General features: G+C 44.2%; 1 protein-coding gene across 7 annotated transcripts in view; it reads right to left on the minus strand.

Moving 5' to 3' along the window:
• GNG2 (G protein subunit gamma 2) overlaps positions 1-23,261 on the minus strand; it is a 237,304-nt gene that overhangs the window by 95,178 nt on the left and 118,865 nt on the right. For all 7 annotated transcript variants that reach the window (XM_069208642.1, XM_069208637.1, XM_069208640.1 and 4 more), the window contains one exon: positions 9,678-9,739. The gene's annotated coding sequence lies outside the window, so the exon portion shown is untranslated. The remainder of the gene's footprint in view (positions 1-9,677; positions 9,740-23,261) is intronic.

Below are 23,261 nucleotides of genomic sequence, written 5' to 3' on the forward strand. Positions count from 1 at the left end.
TTGCACTGAGGCAGGGTCTAAGGTGAAGGGTGCCATTTCCCAGACTAAAGCCACATGCTTGGATTTATCTACCTCCTAACTGGTCCAGCATGGTCAGTTGGTTAACTTCTTAACTGTGGAGACTGAGCCCAGTAACATGGCTGGAGCTTCTTCGACTGGAGAAGGCATGGGTTTGGGGTCACTGACTGACCCTGCGAAGACATACCTTAATGGCACTACCGCCTACTTGAACCACAGCGAGATGTTCAGTGGTCTTCAGCACCGGGACCTTAGTTCTCAGGATATCAGGAATCACCAAAATGTGTCCCATATCATGGAGCTACCTCATTCAATCTTAGGGTTTTAGTGGAGGAAACAGTGGGGCATAAATCTCCAGGTGATTCCCCAGACCTCGGGATCGCTTTACAGTATTTCTCTCACCAGTGGATCCAGCACTTCCAGCCCAATTGGGTCAGAGGATGATGGCTATTCACTGACCTCGGGTAGTAGCTTGAGTGGCTTGCCAGAAGGACTAAACATTGTGGTCAAATTGTCATTACAGAGCAGGAAAGTGAGAGAGCAGCCTCATGTCTCAAAGCCGGTAAGGGCAATGAAAGGGAGACCCTCTACCCCAACCTTAAAATAGGATTACTCTGCAACTCGCCAGGTGTAAACAGACTTGAGGTGGCCACAGGATCAACAGGAGCAGAGTTTGGCTTTTGCCAGCTGCGATGGGTCTCATGCTGGGCTAGTCAGGCCGGAGGAACCATTGTTGAATATCAAGAAGAGACATGTTCAGATGATTGTAAGGAAAGAGTGGCTATCAAAAAACTACAGGGGTCTATGAGGAAAATCTTTAAGGCATGTGCAAAGATTGGAGAGAGATTAGCCTCTGTGGTAAAGCGGACGGAGGTGTTGAAGACAGAGATAGGGCAGTGAAAGCTCAATCAGAGGCCCATGAACGTGTATCACTGCCATGCAGTGGAAGCTTGAAGACTTTGAAAATAGACAGCAACATAGCAGGTTACAATTATTTTACACTTAAAATATACAAGGGGAAACATCTGGAACAACGACGCCGGAACCACGACAATGTTTCCCTTTTTCTCTGCCTTAACCATGCATGTGCTGAACAACGCCGTGGTTAAGGCAGAGAAAAGGGAAGTCAGCATCGGGAGAGGATGCGATCAGGTAAGTGGGTTGGGGGTAGTTTTGTTTTTAGGGTGGGGGTGGGGGGTCGGAGTAATTTTGTTTTTTGGGGCGGGGTGGGGGTAGGGGTAATTTTGTATTTAGGGTGGATCGGGTTTTTAGGGGCGGCGGTGGGGGGGGTCGTGTAATTTTGTATTTAGGGCGGGTGCGGGGTGGATTTTTAGGGGTGGGTGGTTGCGGTCATTTTCTATTTAGGGCGGTTAGGGGATCGGGTTTTTTAGGGGTGGGGGGTCGTGCTAATTTTGTTTTTAGGGGCGGGTAGTTTTATTTTTGGGGGTGGAGGTCAGGGTAGGATGTGGTTGTAAGTGGGGTTGGGGTAGTTTTTAGGGGTGGGGTAATTTTGTTTTTAGGAGTGGGAGGGGGGTTGTATTTTTGGGAGTGGGGTGGTGGGTCGGGGTAATTTTGTTTTTAGGGGCGGGGTAGTTTTATTTTTGGTGGTTGAGGTCAGTTGTTTTTAGGGAAGATGAGGGCTGGGTTAGGTTTTAGGGCTCAGGGTGGGTGGGGCTATCGGGGTAGTTTTTAGGGGAAGGTGGGGGGATCGGGCTAGTTTTAGTTTTGGGGCAGGTAGGGGGTTGGGGTATTTTTTTTAGGGCGGGGTGGGAGGTCAGGGTAATTTTGTTTGTAGGGGCAGGGTAGTTTTATTTATGGGGTGGGGGGTCAGTTTTTAGGGCGGGTGGGGGGTCCGGGTATGTTTTAGGGCTCAGGGTGGGTGGGGGTATCGGGGTAGTTTTATTTTTAGGGCGGGTTGGGGTGGTCAGGGTAGTTTTATTTTTTAGGGCGAGTTGGGGGGGTCGGGGTAGTTTTATTTTTAGGCGAGTTGGAAGGGTTAGGGCAGTTTTATTTTTAGGGCGGGTTGCGGGGTCAGGGTGGTTTTATTTTTAGGGCGGGTGGGAGGGTCGGAGTAGTTGTATTTTTACTACAGGTGGGGAGTGACATGCGACAACCACGCATGTTTTTTCCACACATGCCTTTACTATGATAAAATTGTTGTAAAGGCATGCGTGGTAAAGTCACTTGTGGAAACAACAAGGTCGTTGTTCCAACCGTGTTGTTCAGGCATGCATGGTTGGCGCATGCGTTGTTCCATCATGCATCCGATACATGATCTTTTCAATGTGAATTTGCTTTACTGCACACATTTAACTGCTTGCATACTGGTATTGATTAAATGTGTACTTTTAAACAATGTAAGATTTTATTTGTTGCCATTGGGCAGGAAGGGGCACCATAGCCCACTTGTTGCTTTGCCTTTCATGAGTAATGGCCCCTCCCCACTCTCAAGAAGCGTAGTACACTCTGCATATATACTATGCATAGCCACATTGAAATCTAAAATATTCAGTTAGCTGAGGATCTGTACTGATGGCAGTGCAATGCTAGTTTATCTCAAAGAGATGGTTTTGGAGTCAAATCTAGAATAGTACATTTGATGCTCTGCTGTTAAAAATGGCCAAGCATGCAGAGGGTTTGCATGCAGCATGGACCTGCTAAAATAATGTTATGTTATATTTTCTACTCAAATTACTCATAGTTTGGAAAATGTTTGAGGAGGCAGCAACGATTTTATTCAAAGTATTTATAAAGTGAAAAACACAGAACATAGATCTTAATGAACTTATCAATAATTTAATATAAAGTGGCGATAAGAAAACACAGTGTGGCTTATTTACAAGCCCCTTGCATCGCCGGTGCATCACTTTTTCCCATATAAAAAGTTATGCACCAGTGGCACAAGGGGCTTGTAAATAAGTCCCAATGTATTTTACAGGAGTGATTTGCACACAACACTCGCTGTGGTAATGACAACACAAGGGAAGCTAAAATGTTAAGAGGTCCACAAATGGATGCCCTAGACAGTGGTTCATAACCTTTTGACTTCTATAGACCCCACCATTATCATTACTGGATCCCATGGACCCCACTGAATCATTATTGGAGTCCAGGGACCCCCACTGAGTCATTACTGGAAGGGGGGGATTCTGGTCTAAGCATGCTGATGATCTGAATCACAAAACAATATACAAGTAATACAGAAATAGGCTTTTATCAAACAAACATGCAAATGATGAAATATTTCATTTAATTCACAAATATAAAAATTGTAATTTTAATGTGAAAATTGGAGTTTTTCTAAATTCAATTGAGGCCACTCCTCTCCCATACTATATTCTGTTTGATGCATTTACACTGCTACCACAAATCAATCTGAGGATACTAAACTCATTTTCGACCTTCAATTTCAAATTTCTTCACATTTACAGAGCATTTACAATTTTCCAATTTTACATTTTGTTTCTTTATTGATATACATTTTGATAATCAGTTATTATTATTTAATTTTCTATGCTTTTGCTAATCCCTGAGAAGGCTCCGGGGATCTCAAGGGTTGAGAACCACTGCTCTAAAAGGCTAATTTTGTCAGATGGGATGGGAGACTGGGAGGTGTGATATAGACACAGATCTGTTTATGAGAAACAACACATCACTGAATAGCCACGATTCCTCATGATGCTATGCATAGGGCTTTTATAAGTCCCTCTGTAATTTGCCTGGGGCGGTAACAAAAGTTACATGCGAATTTAGAGAAACAAGGGAACAACACAGATCTTGTGTGTTTCTCCTAGAGATTTCGGCTGCTGAAAATTGGAGGTGAAACCCTGAGGGGAGGTGGAGAATTCCAGGGGGAGTCAGTCCCAGACTTACAGATTCCCCAGGCAGTTCCTCATTTCTAAGGGGCCCGCAGGCTCCCATGTGTAATATCCAGTTATTCTTACCCATGAATTAACAAGCCCTCCGGGATGGGTATCTCTAGGGTGCAGAGTAACTGTGACCTTGTAATGAAGTCTATACTCTATTTTGAATCCTGTGTTATAGTATAAATGTTGGGAACCAGGTTTCAGTTAGTTGCTGCATCTGAAAAAGTAATTGCCACAGTTGCATATAGAACATTATGCAGATGTGAAAGTTTCCATCTAGCATCTACATGTGATTTTGATGACCTTTTTCAAAGTCTCTGAAGCATTCCATAACAACAGTTTCTTATTGCACCACCCCCATCAAAACAGCAGCTAGTGAAATGGCAAGCATTATTCAAGAAAAGATACCACTGTGAAATCTAATGAGATACACTACCAGCATTGCAAAATATTCATTCTTTACGTCTTTATACATTTAAGTAACAAGGAATAATTTGAATGGGCTGTTCTACTTTCTTAAATCTTAAGAATTAGTTATTGTCATTATTAACTGTCCAATGATCTTGTAAAAACAAGCATTTGCAATGGAATGGGTCTCACGTTTGTTTGAGTCAGAGCTATTAGAATTGTAAATTCCTAACTGGACTTTTCTTGCCACATAAATTGAAAATGAAAAGTAAAGCAGTTGACACAAGCGAGCCGATTCAAAGCGCCACAGCTGCCATGAGCATAAGCGTGAAGGAGAGACACAAAAGGAAAAAGAAGTTTGCTTGCAGTCAAACGTATCGGCAAACTTGCAATTATCCATGTAACAGGGTCGATGGCCAAGGTGGTAACAAAACTGCTCCAAGGAGGGACAAACGTAAAGCATTTACCAATGATAACAAAGGATTTTTGAAAGGCAAGCCCATGAACGAGTGATAGTGATGGGCGTGGTTAAAAGCCCACAAATAGATGATAACACGTCAGAGCGCTTGCGTGCTCGATCTAATGACGCTGTTGTTATTGGCTATCTATTTCTATATGTATTTACTGACAATTAATGCAACTGTTACTTTTAAAAAATAAACTGTTGAAAGACATCAGAGGGAGAGAGTCACATAAGATTTGTTTCGTTCTACAGAAATGCTCTTTTATGCCTTTGAAAATTAGCCCCAAAATGCCCAATTCCCAGTTACTGAAAGTGCAAAGAAGGCTTGGGCTCATTTCATATGACTATTCCCTAAAAAAGCCCCATTGTATTACCATTTTAGATATTATGGGGCCAATTAACAGAGGCATGCAAAAGATTATGAAAAGAGTACGACAAGAGTACTCTTATATACTTTTATATGCCTTTGTGAATCGGCCTCAATATTTCTCAAGTCACCAAAATGTATGTAGATTACTATATTAAGATTAAGCCAACTCAAATTTAGATTGTGTTTCATCGAGAATATTGTATGCTTTTGTTACATTAAGTGCACTCTTCTGAAGTTAGGCATCTTAAACTCTGTGTGAGGACAAGTTCGAGAAATGGCAAGGCTAATTGTTGCATTGTCATGCCTCCATGCTTCCATACTGAGTCAGCGGTCTCCTGTCCTCAACTCTTGTTCCTTTTTGTGGATGATCTGGTGTCGTTTTCAGGTTATCACTTTTACATTTAGCTTTTGCAAGCTGCACATTACATTTTACCAACTGTGATTTTCATATATTTTGTGTGGAGTTACGAGCTGCAGAGAATTCCTGCATACTCTACTCCTGCTGGCAAGAAGTGCAGGCGCAACAACTCGGCAACAGGAAAGGAACATGGGGAAGCTACCTAAGCCATATTATCATTAACCTGGGAATTGTAGAAGTCTGAAAACGTAACATGGGGAAGTCCGAATTTAACAGATTAGTCAATATTGCTGTTCGCTCACTCTCGGTCATTACAGACAAAGCCATTTTGGCCAAAAGATGGCATGCCTGGGCAGTCTTGGGGTCTTACTCGACATTGTCCCCACAGGGGTATTTAGCTGAGCACTTTCATGTTCACATCAAACATCAATTCCTGCTATATCGTATGGGATTCTTCGACACCAAAGAAGATCGACCGTCCTGGAAAAGCCAGTATATTAACCAAAACTGCTGCATATGCGGCTATAACCAGGAATCATTGCTGCAAGCCTTTTGTATTTACCCCGCTCTTGGTCTGGAAATAAGAAAATTGTTAAAACATGATTTCCTAGTTAATAACATCCACTCATGTAGACCGGCGGTTATAAACTGGCTTAAGGGTGAGTCAATTCCATTTTGATGTAGGGGGGTAAAAGTTTTACAACTACTCCGTAAGAAATTGAACAAGGCAGATTTGGGAAAATCGCTTTAGGATAATTCATAAAGAATCAGCTTAAACGTATTACCAGGGCTGTAAATGACTTTTAGCTGCCAAGCTTTTAATTGTTTTATATTTAAGTGTCAATTTTATTATTTGTAGTATGTGGCCATGTTTTATATTGCAATGGTTTTTATTAATCGAGCACTAAAGTATTTGTTTGATCATCTCATATATTTTGGGTATTGTTTATGGAGAAACTGCTTGCATTTACAAATGTGTAAATGTATACTGTGCAGAGTTGTGACTGGTGTGCTGGTAGATCTACTCCTGGAGGTTTTTGAGAATTTCAAATAGTGTGTAAATCTACTATAAATATAGGTGTAACCCTAAGGATGTAGATTGAAAAATCTTTAGGAGAATCGCACCAAGCAGCTTTTTGCTTATTTGCTAAACATCAATAACACAATAACTTGCAGGCTTGTCATGGTACAAAGTGTCCGTGGGTGCTTACTTCTGTGACCCAGGAATATATCCATGCATGCAATCATCATCCCTGCAGCCATAGACATCGATTCAATAAAATGCCAGGTAGTGGATGTGACATAACATGCCTTTTGTCCCCAGATGATGCCACAGGAAGTAACAACACAAGACCTTGGATTTGATGGCATCACAGGAGTGACATCATGGGACATTTGAGCCTCTTCTCTTAGTGTTGTCACAAGAAATTACATCTGCTCCTATTGGCATTTCATGAGTTAGAATCCTTTTAGGGGCAACTCCTCCTTCCACACTTCTCAGTTTGGGCGCTGGGTATCCTTAAATTGGATAACTGTACCAACTGCTACAGCCAACTCTAACATATGGCTGAAGTGTGGTCTGAATAGCTATATAAACACATGTTATATGCAGTTAATGTACTCCATAATAGACATGGTACAGCGCACAATGTACATGCTGCACTATTGTAAGTGATACAGAAATACTCCAGACTTTGAAAGATTATGGTGTGTGAGATTCTCATTAGTTGAGCTGCCGGTATCTATCTGCCTTCAACATCAGGTGAAACCACTGTCACTGACCCCGCCAGATTGGTCAGTAGGTCTCATTTATTATTTAGTGTGTTCAGTTTTGACATCCTAAGCCTTAGTTGGTGGTGCGCTCTTACAGGCTGAATTTATATGGGGATGGGATGGCCCACACATAAAAAATATAGCATGATTACTGTTTTATTTTTTATTTGGTCTATTTACAATCACAAAACTTTGTCCATGATAAAGCATATATTTTAGATTGGCTGACTGACTCTCGGTGCTTTACGTACGGCAGTGATGGTGCTACATCCACGGATTGCAGTGCCAAAAGTAAACCACAGTGATTGACTCGCCAGTAAACTCAGTCCACTTTCCCAGCCCTACGGCCTACTTGGCATTTAAGTAAGAGCTGCTATGCATGGCAGCGTGGACAACTGGATACAACACACATGGGCACCCCACCACTGTTCCAGGTCACAGGCTGGCCTACTTGACATTTAAGTAAGAGCTGCTATGCATGGCAGCGTGGACAACTGGATACAACACACATGGGCACCCCACCACTGTTCCAGGTCACAGGCTGGCCTACTTGGCATTTAAGTAAGAGCTGCTATGCATGGCAGCGTGGACAACTGGATACAACACACATGGGCACCCCACCACTGTTCCAGGTCACAGGCTGGCCTACTTGACATTTAAGTAAGAGCTGCTATGCATGGCAGCGTGGACAACTGGATACAACACACATGGGCACCCCACCACTGTTCCAGGTCACAGGCTGGCCTACTTGACATTTAAGTAAGAGCTGCTATGCATGGCAGCGTGGACAACTGGATACAACACACATGGGCACCCCACCACTGTTCCAGATCACAGGCTGGCCTACTTGACATTTAAGTAAGAGCTGCTATGCATGGCAGCGTGGACAACTGGATACAACACACATGGGCACCCCACCACTGTTCCAGGTCACAGGCTGGCCTACTTGACATTTAAGTAAGAGCTGCTATGCATGGCAACGTGGACAACTGGATACAACACACATGGGCACCCCACCACTGTTCCAGGTCACAGGCTGGCCTACTTGACATTTAAGTAAGAGCTGCTATGCATGGCAGCGTGGACAACTGGATACAACACACATGGGCACCCCACCACTGTTCCAGGTCATAGGCTGGCCTACTTGACATTTAAGTAAGAGCTGCTATGCATGGCAGCGTGGACAACTGGATACAACACACGTGGTTACCCCACCGCAGTTCCAGCTCATAGGCTGGCACTGTTAGTGGCTACGCACTGTGGCACCAATGATGTCCCTGATGTAAGGCGGGACTGTCCACCGAGCCATTCAGCTACAACGTCCACCTCCTTCAGTGCCTGACGCTACCACACCAGGCCCCGCCCAGGTGTGTGTACCACATGCCATACGTTACGGTAAGTGACAGCATAGTGCAGCAGCCTGTGTGTTGGTTAAGCAAAGGCCAATTCATCAGTGTTGTTTAAACGTATTTTAATTTAGCCAAATCTAACATGAACCGCCACTGTCCTGACAAATATAGGGAGCAAGGGGGCGCAAGCAAAGTAGGAAAGGGTCATTGTAGCGACACCTGGCAACCTCCAGCTGATATTTGTGCCTGCAGTATTGTTTTGTGAACAGAAAATGAGACAGCACGCGCCTGTACTACACGAGAAGGAGATCAGCAAGCATTCTTTCCCAGTTGAAGTGTTTATTTTCAGCCACTGTTCAGTCAGAATAGGCAAACTGAAGATAAAATGTACCGTTTTATGTGAGACGCAGGATCCGGCCACTCGTGGAACACTTTACTCCACTTGTGAAACTCCCGGAGGGACCTGCTGCAAGGGCCTGGTGTTAGTACTTGTGAAACGTCTAGGTGAAAAGTGGAGACCACAAGGAGGCATTTGTTTATCAGAGCAAAGAGACGTGCACGGGCATCTCTGTCAGGTACAGGTTAAAACTGGAACAATCTTTCTGCAATACAAATGTCATTTCTGAGGTACAACACCGAAATCAACTGAAGTATTTTTGAGACACCTTGAAAATGTAAAACCAATATGATAGTAATGCAAATTAATGTTTAAGTAATACCTCTATCGAAAGAGAAAGGGAAACTGGAGGTGTCGGTTTAGCTTAGCATGATTGCACACATTAATACAAGTATTTTAAAATGCAAGCAGACAATGTTTGCTTTCAGTATATATTTATTTCTTTTTAAACCTTTATAAAAATGTTTTTCGTGGAGCAAACGTTTTGTGCAGAATTAGTTTTGATTTCAGTCAAGGGTGACTGCTGAAAACAAAACTGCCCTGCACCAGTGTCTCTATGATTGTAGAGATACTTTGTAAGAAGGTTCGTGCGAAAATATGCACAAACTCACATGCCCTTAGATATTATTTTAGGTCTCATTCAGAAGCAGTGTCTTTAAAGCACTCTTTGCTCACCTTGACAGTCACAGATGGTTTTCCCCTCTCTTGAATGTTTGACCCTTTAAATGTTCCACCACCTGAAATGGGAAACAATAAAACAATTCAGAAAAAAGTGGACCAAGTAAAATGTAAAATTCACTATTGGGTACGGACTGTTCCAGCTCGTCTGAAGTCTTCTATCTGTAAAATATATGAAGGAAAAACAGCATTTTTATCATTCGTGCTACTTGTGCATGTAGTAGCCATTGTGGAAAGGAAAGGCATTTTAAATTCATCCACAGAACATGGTACCAAAAAAATCTGCTTTGAATTTGATAACCTCGCTAAAATAAAAATAACCCTTGAATTGATTTGCTCCAACTAGTATTAACTAATGTTCCCATCAATCCTCCGATGCCTGGTCCTCTCTATGACTCAGAAACAATGCTGCTGACAGCCACCTATTACGGGTATTTTAGTGCTTTGCAGAAAGGCAGGCTTCCACAGACAAACATAAGGGCTCCAAACAGAGGCACAGAGGGCCTACACTTAAAAGAATGTATATTGCAAAGTTTTGCAAACGTCTGCAGCTGATCAATGAGAAATGGTACTGCTACACAGGTAGCGCAGTGGCAGCAAAGAGCTATAGATCTTATGTAAATATGAGTACCAACGGATCCATTATTGCCCCCCCAGAGGACTTTTCCATACTTGGGTTACATTTTCGTGAGGTAGGAAATTTCAAGGAAATAAAAATCATCAAAATGAAGATTCATTCATTTCAGACCCCCCGCAAATATTCTTTTTTGTACTCAGTATTTCAATCCCTAGTTCTTGTGAAGATCGGAACAATACCCAGGTTTAATTATAAAGTGACTTCTATAATTTACACAAACACCTTGTGGAATATATTCGTTTTAAGTTTATTCACTGCACCGGTTGGGTTAATCTCAATAGATGTAAAAGCGAGGGGGCAAGTCCAGATATCACCAGTTGCTTGGGATGCCAACTGTCCCTTCAAGGAATAAGGAGTGCCAACACATCCATCTTTTGCCCTGAGGAATGTATTACCACTTGCCAAGTCCACCATTTGGAGGCATTTGTTGCTCCATAAAGCTTAGGATAGCCTTAAATTCCTCCAAGCCTATGGGGCTACCTTTTTCACTCCACTTCTGTACGACCTATCCCACCATTATGGTGCTCCTATGGCACCTGTGAAGTGAAACAACACATTTCCTCTTGAGGCAAGGGACCATAATTATGTTCCAGGACCCTCTATTGTCACCCTACTTGGCCAGCTACATTCTTCCCCCAAACTACCAAAGTTTTTATGCAAGTGGAGAAAATATGTTTATTGAAGAACTACTATATTTCCAAATAGTGGGATCATCAGATAATCTTGTGTCACACCCGATCAAAATATGATACTACACCAAGGGTTATAGCGTGGCAGGAAAACCTGAAGCAGAGTTAACAAATGGGTAGCTATGTACCTAAGCATCAGCTTGACTCCTCCTTAACAGCAATACCAACTTCATTCATTTAAGACCAGCACATAATGATAAATGACACATAATTATTTAAATTTTAACATGCACATAAAGATCGACAATTACAAGTGCACCTCGACACCCTAATTGCTGTAGTTGTTAGATCTTTTCTCCCATTAACAGGTGATGGTATCCAGGAAGGTTCTGTGCTAATCTCATAAAGCAATTAGAAAATGTTCCCCTTTCATAAGGAGAGATACAGTCAGTGTTGAGTAGTTACCTTCAAATAGAACAAAGGGCCGAATTTAAGAAAAGTGGTGCTGCATCCAATGTAGCGCCACCTTTTTTGCGCCCCCTTGCTTCCCCCTAACGCCACTATGTGTGCACCGCATTTATGATACGGCGCACCATCATGGTATTAGGAACAATCGCGTCAAAATGTTTGACGCTATAGTGGCGCTTTGCTCCACTAGCGTCATATATTTTGACACTAGTGGAGCAAAGTGCAAGGAGGCCATTGGTTACAAAGGGTGCATCGTTTTAATGCTCCTGAAAGCTGTAGATTTCATTGCACCATTTTTGCCAGCCTCCTTGCACCAGAACACCTTCTTTGCATACATTATGCGCATGAATAATGTAGTGCAAAGGGTTACAAAATGGCGCAATGCACTTTAGAAATATGGCGTGGGGAAAAGGCCACCTTAGCGCTGTCTTAGTGTAAACAGATGACACCAAGGCAGCGCTAAAGTGGCGCAAGGGGCTCTTAAATCTGCCCCAAAATGTCTGATGCATTACCACTCCTCAATTATTCACACCTGCACTTTGTTATACACAAGCATTAATGCCCCGGAGCAAGCAATCAATAACTGCTGGTTTTGAAGATGGTATTTCCTCCGTCCTCCTGGCTCCAGTAGAGATATTCACCGAAAGCCACAAACCTAAATGTCTCAGATGCACGCTGATAAACACCATACTTGGCTTCACTTAATACTACACCACCGCCATCCTCTGAAAAATACTGTTCATATGCAACTGGACATTAACACCTGTCTGATAACCATGGATGCTAACGGCATGTAAGGTAAATAACTTGACCCATTGTTACAAGTTCTTTAAGATATATGTATAGAATTGGCCTGCCTACAGAAGTGTATATCTTTTTCCTTGCTGTTGGCTGTTTAGTGTATCCAGTGGCGTAGGATGATCAGTGAGTCCGGAGGGGTGTAAGTTTCAGTTTTTTTAGGAAATCTCGCTGGCATATAATATGGGAAGCAGTGCTTTGGGGGGGGGTTAAGAGTCAGTGGAAAGGGAAAGCAGTGCAGAGAGTGAGGGGTACTTAAAACACTATGGCCCTCATTATGCTTTCGGTGGTCTTTTCGTAAGACCGCCAAAGTTGCAGGCGCCGAAAGACTGCCAGTGCCGGTGGTCTTAAGCCAGCCCTATTACGACTGATTTTGGAATTGAACCCAAAATCAGGCGGAATTCCGACAACAGTCGTGCTGGCAGTCAGCAGTGAATAGGTGGTTCCACTGTCAGCACCGCCACGCCAAAAAGATTCTGCCCGCCGTTTTATGCCCTGTAATACGGCATGGCGGTGTCCTGATGACAGGGCGCTGCAGGCAGTGGAAGCGCCGGGACCCGTCCCTCCCAGACGGCCTCCTCGACAGATAAGGTAAGTATATCGTCCGACAGGGGAGGGGGGTGTATATGTGCGTGTGTGACTGCATGTGTGATTGTCATAAATGCGGGAGAAAGGGGGGTGAGTGTTTGTGAATGGAAGCAGGGGGTGAGTGCATGTGTGAGTGATTGCGTGAGTGCGATTGAGCAGATGAAAGGGGTGAGTGCGTCTATGCGTGTGCATGTGTATGTAAGTGGACAGGGAGGGGGTGCGTGTTTGAGTGAGTGAACAGGAAGAGCGGGTGCGTGTGTGTCAGTGGACGGGGAGTGCGTATAAGCGGCGCAGGGGGAGGGGTGTGTGAATATATGTATGCGCTCGGGGAAAGGAGTGAATGTGAGCATGAGTGAGGTGTTTGTGTATGTATGTTAGTGTGAATGGGGTGTATGACACGAGTGGGTGGGTGAAGGGGCGTTTGTTTGTGTGTAGAAGTGTGTGAGTGCATGCGTGCAGGTATGTGGAAGTGTGTGAGAGTGTATCCTGGCGACAGGAATGCTCATTCCTGTTACCAGAATGCAAGACCGCCAGTTTCCTCTGGCGGTGTGACCGCCAGGAAAATGCTGGCAGTCTCCAGCATCGTAATGCCGCTAGCAGTATTATGGTGTCCGCCATGCTGGAGGTGCTCACCTCCAGCCCGGCGGACCACAGAAAAATTGAAGGACGGGCAGAGTATTGGCGGTTTGACTTCAGCCAAACTTGTAATTTGGCGGTCTTCACTGCTGACCCTTCGGCGGTGAGACCGCCATTGCGGCCCTGGCAGTCTTCGGACCACCAGGGTCGTAATGAGGGCCAATATTTATAAAATAGCAATGTTTTAAATACTTCAAAACATAGATAAAGATGTATATGTGTATGTTTTTGTCTATATGAGTATTTAAAAATCCCACGTGAAATCCAACAGACACCTACCCAACTAAAAGCTCCTTTACTTAAGTTTTGATTAAATAATACGTTTAGTAGTGGGGTGTAACATCCCAAACACCCTCCCCCCGAGACCTACACCCCTGCCCTGACTATATCTTTCCACCTCCTATGTGGTACTTGCATTCCAATAGATTAGGGACCAATGCACGTCCCAAAAATACACTTAATAATAAAACAGTACATTTTTTGTTTTGTTTTTTTCACTGCAGACAGCATTTTATCATGCTTCAGTCAGGTTCAACTTTTGCAAACTGGAGTGTTTGATATACACTGTTGGACATGGCTAATTTTTTGCAGGGTTGTCCCCAGACTTTTTGCCTTCTTCCTGCTATTTTTTCTCACCTGTTTTTGTTGGCTTTAGGACTCTGGACACTTTTACCACTGCTAACCAGTGCTAAAGTGCATATGCTCTCTGTCTAAATTGTATTGGTGAGTGGTTAAACCATGATTTGGATGTTAGATTTATTATTATGCCCCTAGTACAGTGCATGGTGTGTGCCCAGGGCCTGTAAATCCTGGGCTGTTATTGGGCCTGCAGCAGTGATTGAGCCACCCACATGAGTAGCCATGCAAACATGTCTAAGGCCTGCCAGTGCAGTGTCTGTATGTGCAGTCTTAAACTACCATTTCGACCTTGCAAGTGCACCCACTTGCCAGGCCCAAACCTTACCTTTTACTACATGTAAGTCACCCCTAAAGTAGGCCCAAGTCAGCCTCATGGACAGGGTCCAGTGTATTTAAAAGTTAGGACATGTACTGGTGTATTTTTACATGTCCTGATAATGACTGCTAATTTCGTTTTTTTAAATTGCAAGGACTGTCTCTCCCATAGGGTAACATGGGAATTGCCTTAAAATATCTTTTAATTGTAGTTTCCCACTAGGAATACATAGAGATAAGGAGTTTGGGGTCTCTGAACTCACAATTTAAAAATACATCTTTTGGTGAAGTTGTTTTTTGAACTGTGAGTTTGATAATGCCACTTTTAGAAAGTGGCCATTTTTTTGCTTAGCCATTCTGTGCCTCTGCCTGTCTGCTGAATACACACCTGGGGCAGGATGACAGTTGGGCTGTTTGTACGTTCACTCTAGACAGCCACACAAAGTGAGCCTCCATATCCTGATGGGGCTTCCTGAGCTAGATTGGTGGGAGGAGCAGACACTTGTATCTGAATAGGGGTGTGCCTGTCCTCACACAGAGCAGTCTCTAACCCCCTGGAGTGCGCCTGTGGCCAGGGCAGGGAAAAGCAGGGTCATGTGCACTACAGAGACTTATCTTCGACGTTTGTGTGCTTTAAAGACAGAAATGGGTATAAAGTACTGGACCTCTGACACTACATAGTTAGAATCCTTCTGGACTAAAGAAATCCTGCCAGGAAGAACTGGATGCTGTAGGAGAGACTGCCACTCTTATTGTTGTTTTGTTGTGCTAGCCTGCTGCTTGCTGTTCTGTCCTGGTAGTGAAACGGCAGGACTTTGCTTTCTACTTTCTACATCCTGCTTCCAAAGGTTGTTCAGGTACTTGGACTGAGCTTGTCTCCTGTTAAGACGTCTCAGGGACATCAAAGACTTCACTTACCAGAACCTGGGCACTCTTGCTGAGAGTCCTGCTTGACATGTGGTGCTAAATCCAGCTCCTAGGCCCTTGGGAGTGGGTTCTGGTGCAACAAGGAAGAAACTAGTGCATCGGCTTTGACCAGTGCCCTTCTCTGACCCCGCACCATTGCCCGCACCGCAGCCATGGTCCATGATGAGTACAAAGACTGCGACCTACAACCCAGGCCCGGCACCTTCGCAGCACCTCCAAAGTCGCACCACAGCGTGAGTCCAGAGTGCAGTGTTACCGGCACCCAACTCCGACTCCACTGAAGCACCTGTGGCCCTGTGGTGTGCTTGCAACACTGTGAAGTCAACTCCTCACGTCTTGATCTGCTGGACTTCATCGACCCTGCCTTGTCGTAAAGAACTATTACCTTGCTGCCGACACCACATCACCTACGCTGAAGCCATAAGGAAACAACGCCTCACCTCCCTGGTGGCAGTAAGAAACCGATGCTGCACCGGCTCCAGTGACGCCTCACCTCCCCGTCTCTGTTCAATGTCTTAGTGTAATTGTTTTCGAAGGTACTATAACCAGGGTATACAAGACTCTGTGGCTGGCTGAGCTCCCTCGTGAGTGGCGCAGGACTGATGAAAGCAACTCTGTCAGTAGGCCCAGTTGGAGCTATTGTATTTCTAAGCATTATACTACATATAGGGCCTCATTTCAACCCCGGCGGTCACCGACCGCCAGGCTTAAAGTGGCGTTCGTACCGCCAACAGGCTGGCGGTATGAAATCCCACATTTTTACCGCGGCGGCACATCGCCGGGATCGGCGGTTTACCGCCATGGAGGTCCCGGCGGTCGCAATCCGCCAGGGCAGCGCTGCTAGCAGCGCTGCCCTGGGGATTTTGACTCCCCTTACCGCCAGCCTGTCCATGGCGGTAGACACCGCCAAGGAAAGTCTGGTGGTAAGGGGACTTGCGGGGCCCCTGCACTGCCCATGCACTTGGCATGGGCAGTGCAGGGGCCCCCAGGCACAGCCCCATCGTGATTTCCACTGTCTGCTTGGCAGACAGTGGAAAGCGTGACGGGTGCTGCTGCACCCGCCGCACCGCCACATTGCCGCAGGCTCCATTAGGAGCCGGCTGCAATGTTACGGCCCAACAGGGATGTTGAAATGTGGCCGGTGGGTTTGCGGCCGCATAGGCGGCCGTTTGGCTTTTCAAACTTGGCGGGCAGCCTCCGCCGCCCGCCAAGGTTGAAATGAGGGCCTTAATCTTTAAAAATGTGTATCTTTATTTGTGCAGGTTGTAGTTTTGTCGTTTTGGTCTTGTTTCACCCGAATTAACATTGGCCAATGTTTGAAACTGATGTGAAGTACTTCTGTGGTGTTTCCACTGCGTTACTGTGTGTGTGTGTGTGTGTACAAATACTTTACATATTGCCTCTGAGATAAGCCTAACTGCTTGAGCCAAGCTACCAAGGGGGTGAGTAGGGGTTACCTTAGATGTGTGACTCCCTAGAGGGAGGGTTCCTACTTGGACAGGGTGCAAGCTACTGTCAACTAGAGACCTCATTTCAAATATACACTAATAAACAAGCTTTGGCAAAACCAGTAGGACTAGTTGTATATGACAATACAGCAGTCGCGGCTCACAGCAACCAGAAGGGGTGGGGCGGCAGAGGGTGAGGGAAATAAAAATTAAATTAAAAATAATTTTAAAAAAACACTTATCTCTATCACCGCCACACCGCTCCATCCGCTTCACTGCTGGCTGCAGGCGGAGGCTCTCAGCCTGCCCAGCGGCTAATCCTGACGCTGTTTAAAGCAGCATCAGGATTGGATGGGAGCACCCAGCCAGGGTGCTCCCAGGCAGACTGGGAGCCTATGCGTGCTCTCTCCAGCCCGGCAACTGTGTTGCTGGGCTGGAGAGGGCCTGCTGCACATGTGTGTTTGGCCAGCACAAGACGGCTCGCTCCTCATTCATGCGCTCGGAGGAGGAGTGCATAGCACTCCCCCTCAGTGCTCATCACAGCCTGTAGTCCCGCCATTTTACAAAAAATTATAATAAGCACAGTTTATTATTGTTTTTTGGCAAAAGGTTTGCAGCTGCCGCTGTTGGCAGGGGTGGGGGTGACGCTACCCCGCCCTAATGGAGGAGCCGCCCCTGCAATACAGGCAAGTACAAACTCTTTGCAGACACATTTTATGACCAAAGTGGTCTCTGGCCCAGGGCGTCACAGAGATTATTTGCAATAATGTTGGTGAACAGCTGGTGGTTTACAATATTGAAAACACACGTCACTATACTGAATATTAAATTTAAACATATTAAGAATTTGGACAAGTGTACCTATCCACTGTCAGTGGCCAAAGAGGGCATGAAAGAGCTGAAACTGGATCATAAATTCAAAGCTGTTCCTAACAGGTGCTTCCAAAATACGTTTTGCTCAGGGCCACCAAAATCCTTAAGATGTCCCTGTCTGTTTGCATACTTTTGCACATTAAAGCCAGATCTCTTGAATTTGGTAATACTTGTTGGTAATATAGACAATATATTTCAAATTCGAACCGATGAGAAACAGTCACATATACAGTTTCACCAGGATTTGGACAACTTAAACCTTGCATTGTCTTCACTGTGGAATATTCTTATTGTAAAACTCATGGCCTGGACACCACCATCACAATTAAGGACGATGAACAGACCTTATGAAAAGCACTCCAAAGAATAGAGCAGATGACTACACCATACAAACTTTCATCTGAAGTAAAAACAGAATCTGTGATCTGCAGCCAAGCAAACTTGGATGAAGGGACAAGGGACTAACTACTAACCTCACTTTGTACTGCCTTTGTAGGGCATTATGCCAAACTAATTAACATGGAATTGCCTAAACCCAGACGCCAGGCCTGGTGCAAATGTTAACTAGAAGCAAACACCATTTGCAAAAGAAGAATACAATAAGACAAGAATATTCTGCTGTGATTGAAAGCCATCAGATAACCAAATGCACACAATTCACTAGACAAATACTGCAAAAGCTTTCATATTCAAAGCTCATACAATACCAAATACCATTTAGGAAGCGCAGCAACGTAAATTCATGAGAGAGAAATATGTGGAAGAGACCACACAGGGATTTTGTAGTAGAATAAATATATGCAAGAAGTTGTAATTGTAAATTGTATTTACATAAATAGTGTTTACAACCTCTGATGAGGTGAGTCCAATAGGTAATAGGTTAGTAATGTGTGCTTCATTTTCCTTGTGTATTAGTTGTGGTATTTGTGTTATTCAGCTCTCGTGCATTTACTGTAGTGCTTTGAAAGGAATAGATTGATACATGTTTATATATCATGACAGCACATTTTACAACAGATTAATTCACTGAAATACCTCTCTGTTCAGTTTTGAATGACAACTGCACAATCGTGCTTTTTGAAACGAAGATACCTAAAACTCATGTAGCTTTCTTTTGAGATGGTGCTGTTGAGCATTACAAACGTTACAATGGCATGGCAGCAAAATATTAGCATAGTGGCCATGGGGCAGTAGTATTGTGCCTGGCAGACTCTGGGGGTTGCATTAATAGATCCACATTCTAACTAATGATGGGCTACCGTGGCTCGTCTGTAGACTCTCTCCTGTTTCGTTTATGGCTGTAACCAACACTCGTGCCCTGTTTTGATTCTTTATAGGTTAAGCTGCTAAGAGATATCACCCAGACTCATGGCCTACATATTACAGTGAGTATATTGAACTGATGAGACTGCATTGTATGTCTCACTCTACAGCTGCCTTTAGACAACCTTTGCTTCCCCGTTCGCCTCTTTGGCCAAAGTGGACCCATGGAGACGCATGGAGACAATCAACTGGCCCAACTCATCCTGAAAAATTGAAAGTGGTGACTGTGGCATTATAAAGTTGTCAGTGACTGGATCCCTTGCAGTGGAGACTGCGACTGGTCCATGGTTAATAACCTAGTAATTCGGGTTAGCAGAATCAGGGTCTTTCTTTGGCACAGTACTAAGTACTCGGGTAGCTGTGTGCTAAGGACCAGGACTCCCAGTTTATATGCATAGGGTTTTCTACACGTCTGTCATACACAAAAGAGGAATTCTCTGACAATATCTATGCAAACATGCATTGGACAATGGCCATGCCCCAGATACGAGGTCCCCTTACATCTGTCAAGAAAGCATCAACTAGTGCACAACACATGATCTATAATGATGTGGCACGTTCATGTCTCCGAACATAACACTCACTTGCACTGCAGTATTGCAGTGATTACCTGATATTTTCTGTGTGGAATTAAAGTCGGTCATAACCCTAGGCAGGGCTTCGAACCTCTGCAAAAGCACTCCAAACTAGTGCATCAGAAACTCTGAGAACTCTCAAACATTCACAGTCAACCTGTTGCTGCCATTTCGCCCATAGAAGTTTAAACAATCATTCAACGTGACCTAAGGGGTATAGTTCATCAATCGTTTTTGGTTTTTAAAAGCATGCTTATGCTCTCTTGAGAATACTACTCAAAAATAGAACTGATTGTGGTGTGTTTTCACAGCCTCAGGCTGTTTTGTGACTTGTGAGGCAGGTTGTTTAAGACTATTTGGTGCGCTTTTAGTGTAGATTGCAAGTTTAAACTCCAAGCCCCTTATTTTGACCTTTCGCTGGAATATTTTGCCCCATAAAGGAAATGAGAGGTCTGTATCACGTCTGATGAAAGCATCAGGTTTCCTCCTGGAGAAGGTAAATTCTCAGCTATGCCCCTTGTGTACTTCTTCGAGATATTATCTCCCTTCTCCATACAATTGTGATGGCTGCTGGTGTATTCTGCCATTTTGATATCTATATTCTACATTTTTGGAGAATGGAATATTGCTTTTGGTGCTTACTGTTCCAAAATTCACTTGCCTTGGTAAATATTAGGGCCCATATTTATACTTTTTGATGCTAAACTGCGCTAACGCAGTTTAGCGTCAAAAAATTTAGCGCCGTCTAACGCCATTCTGAAGCGCCATGCGGGCGCCGTATTTATGGAATGGCGTTAGCCGGCGCTAGCAGACCGGCGCTGCCTGGTGTGCGTGGAAAAAAACCACGTAGACCAGGCAGCGCCGGCGTAGGGGGAAAATGGCGTTAGGGCGTCTTAAAATGGGGCAAGTCAGGTTGAGGCAAAAAAATCGCCTCAACCCGATTTGCGCCATTATTTTCGACGCCCAGACGCCATTTAAATGACTCCTGTCTTAGTAAAGACAGGAGTCATGCCCCCTTGCCCAATGGCCATGCCCAGGGGACTTATGTCCCCTGGGCATGGTCATTGGGCATAGTGGCATGTAGGGGGGCACAAATAAGGCCCCCATATGCCACCCAAAAAAAATTAAAAAATATAAAAAATTATACTTACCTGAACTTACCTGAATGTCCCTGGGGTGGGTCCCTCCATCCTTGGGTGTCCTCCTGGGGTGGGCAGGGGTGGCAGGGGGGGTCCCTGGGGGCAGGGGAGGGCACCTGTGGGCTCATTTTGAGCCCACAGGCCCCTTAACGCCTACCCTGACCCAGGCGTTAAATAGTGGCGCAAATGCGGGGTTTTTTGACCCGCCACCTCCCGGGCGTGAATTTTGCCCGGGAGTATAAATACGACGCATTTGCGTCGCCGTCATTTTTTTAGACGGGAACGCCTTCCTTGCATCTCATTAACGCAAGGAAGGCGTTCACGCAAAAAAATGACGCTATTTGCCCATACTTTGGCGCTAGACGCGTCTAACGCCAAAGTATAAATATGGCGTTAGTTTTGCGCCGAATTTGCGTCGAAAAAAACGACGCTAATTCGGCGCAAACGGAGTATAAATACGGGCCACGGCCTTTTCCCATTGTTCATTTCTGGCAAGTATTTGTCCTGCTGAAATTTAATGATGGGTGCAATTTTTTATCAGGTGCGATAAACATTGCAGTGCTTTTAACTGTGATTCAAATCACAATTTAACAGGCCAATTGAAAATAATCTTACAGCACAATTTTGAATTTGATTTTTTCTATCCTTTGAATCTCTGGAACGAAATTTCCGTGACTTCGTTTTGATGACCGTGATGCTTGTCTTTTAAACAATGATTCCTTTATGTTTTTTCACGGAGAAAACTAAAACCTTCGGTTGCCAGCTGTGAAATGTTAAACCACTGAACAAAGGTCCCAGTAACTGGCCCCAGTAATCCTAGATGTTAACTGATGACGGTCGTGTAGACATATATGTAGGTTTTAGTTCGTACGTTTTATTGGACTTAAACAAATCAAAAACAATGATTGTCACTCCCACCGTGGCGGCCGTCCATGGACCAGGAGGGTACAAAGATGCCCTGCACATGAAGTGAGCTTTGTAGTCCTCCGAGCATCACACCGTTGCCACCTGAAGGAGGAAGAGTGATCTCAGAATCAGAAATTTTGGGTGTTTTAGGCTGGATTTACATAATATTCACCCTTCCATTCTGCATTATTGCTTAGTAAGTTACTGAAACATATATTTTAAAACTAGAATTCAAGTGCTTCTTAAACCCATCATGTTTCTTATTCAAGAGGGCGCGCTTTGCCAAGTCCCTGCAATTTAAATCAGACCTGTAATTTTGCCTGTCATCAAAATGCTAATAAGCAGATGTTAAAACATTAAATATGAATCTTCACTCTCTGAAAGATATGGAGCCTGGAACTGCTCAAAGACTAGGGCGTTATAAATATTAATCCTGAAACAAAGCTGAAAAACACAAGTTTAAGAAAAATACAATAAACACATAAACATACTATATCATCTATAAAGCAACTACAGTCAAAAGAATGGTATTCATTTAGATCACTAACAAAACCAAGGTAAGGTGCTTGCTCCGAACACCTTCTATGAATGTATAATGAAACAGAGTTCTTGAGGTGGTAATGTGTGATAAAAATGCTTGTTCATTCTTGGCATACTGATCCATAGCAATCTGGTGGTGATCCCGAGGGAGACCTGGGTAAATGTATGGACAAGATAAAGACCAATATTGACAAATGGATTAAATTGACAATAACACTAGAAGGTTTTGTTGACCTTATCAAAATGGTGATAGTCCCACAGCTACCTTATTCGTTTCAAAACATTCTGATACCACTACCCTGGGGATTTTTCAACCGATTGCAGTTGTCACTTATCAAACTAGCTTGGCGAGGCAGTTGGAAATTGCTACAGAGGCCATCTGAATGGATATGTTTTTCTGCACCATATTTTGAGGTTTCCTACAATATTAGGCAATAAAGGCACAGTTCCCCATACACTGGTTTCATAATAGTAGACAGGTACTGCACTGGGATACAGAACTGGGGTTGTCTGAACCACACAGGCTCACTAGTGTTATTTTAAAGACTCCGACGCAGCCACGATCTGATATACATGTGGTAAACTGTACAGTATGGGTGTGGGTGCAAGTAGCTTGGATCTCCGACATAGACACTGTGAAGTCTACACATATAAAACGGATATAAAACGGATACAAAAGCCATCACCTGCGAACCACTAATGGTACAGAACTTATAGGATAGGCAGTTACTCACACTGTGAGAACTTTATGTGGGGGGACAGTTTATCACTCTCGATGAGTAGTTGCTTAGGAGGGGCCACTCCACACTCCTGGCAGTGTGTCTCTACCTCAAGCTTAAGGAGCCAGTGGAGGGCGGCTTTCCCCTCATATTTCCAGAAACCAGGGGATTGGCGAAACAATTACTGTAATATTTGTCATAATCATGAGGGATATACCAAAGGTGGGCAGCCATTCCACAGATAACTGGTTGAGAGATTTAGGGGTGCAACTAATGGATGCACATGGGGAACATTGCTGTCCAGACACTGGAGAAGTACATTATAAATTCCTGCATCAACTTTAGGTTTAGGCCACTCCTCGTGCCGCCGCCCCGCGCCGCCTCCTTCTCCATCCGTCCTCCTTTCCATCCATAGCCCCTG

Source organism: Pleurodeles waltl, chromosome 9 (genome assembly GCF_031143425.1).
Source record: "Pleurodeles waltl isolate 20211129_DDA chromosome 9, aPleWal1.hap1.20221129, whole genome shotgun sequence".
Classification (NCBI taxonomy): domain Eukaryota; kingdom Metazoa; phylum Chordata; class Amphibia; order Caudata; family Salamandridae; genus Pleurodeles; species Pleurodeles waltl.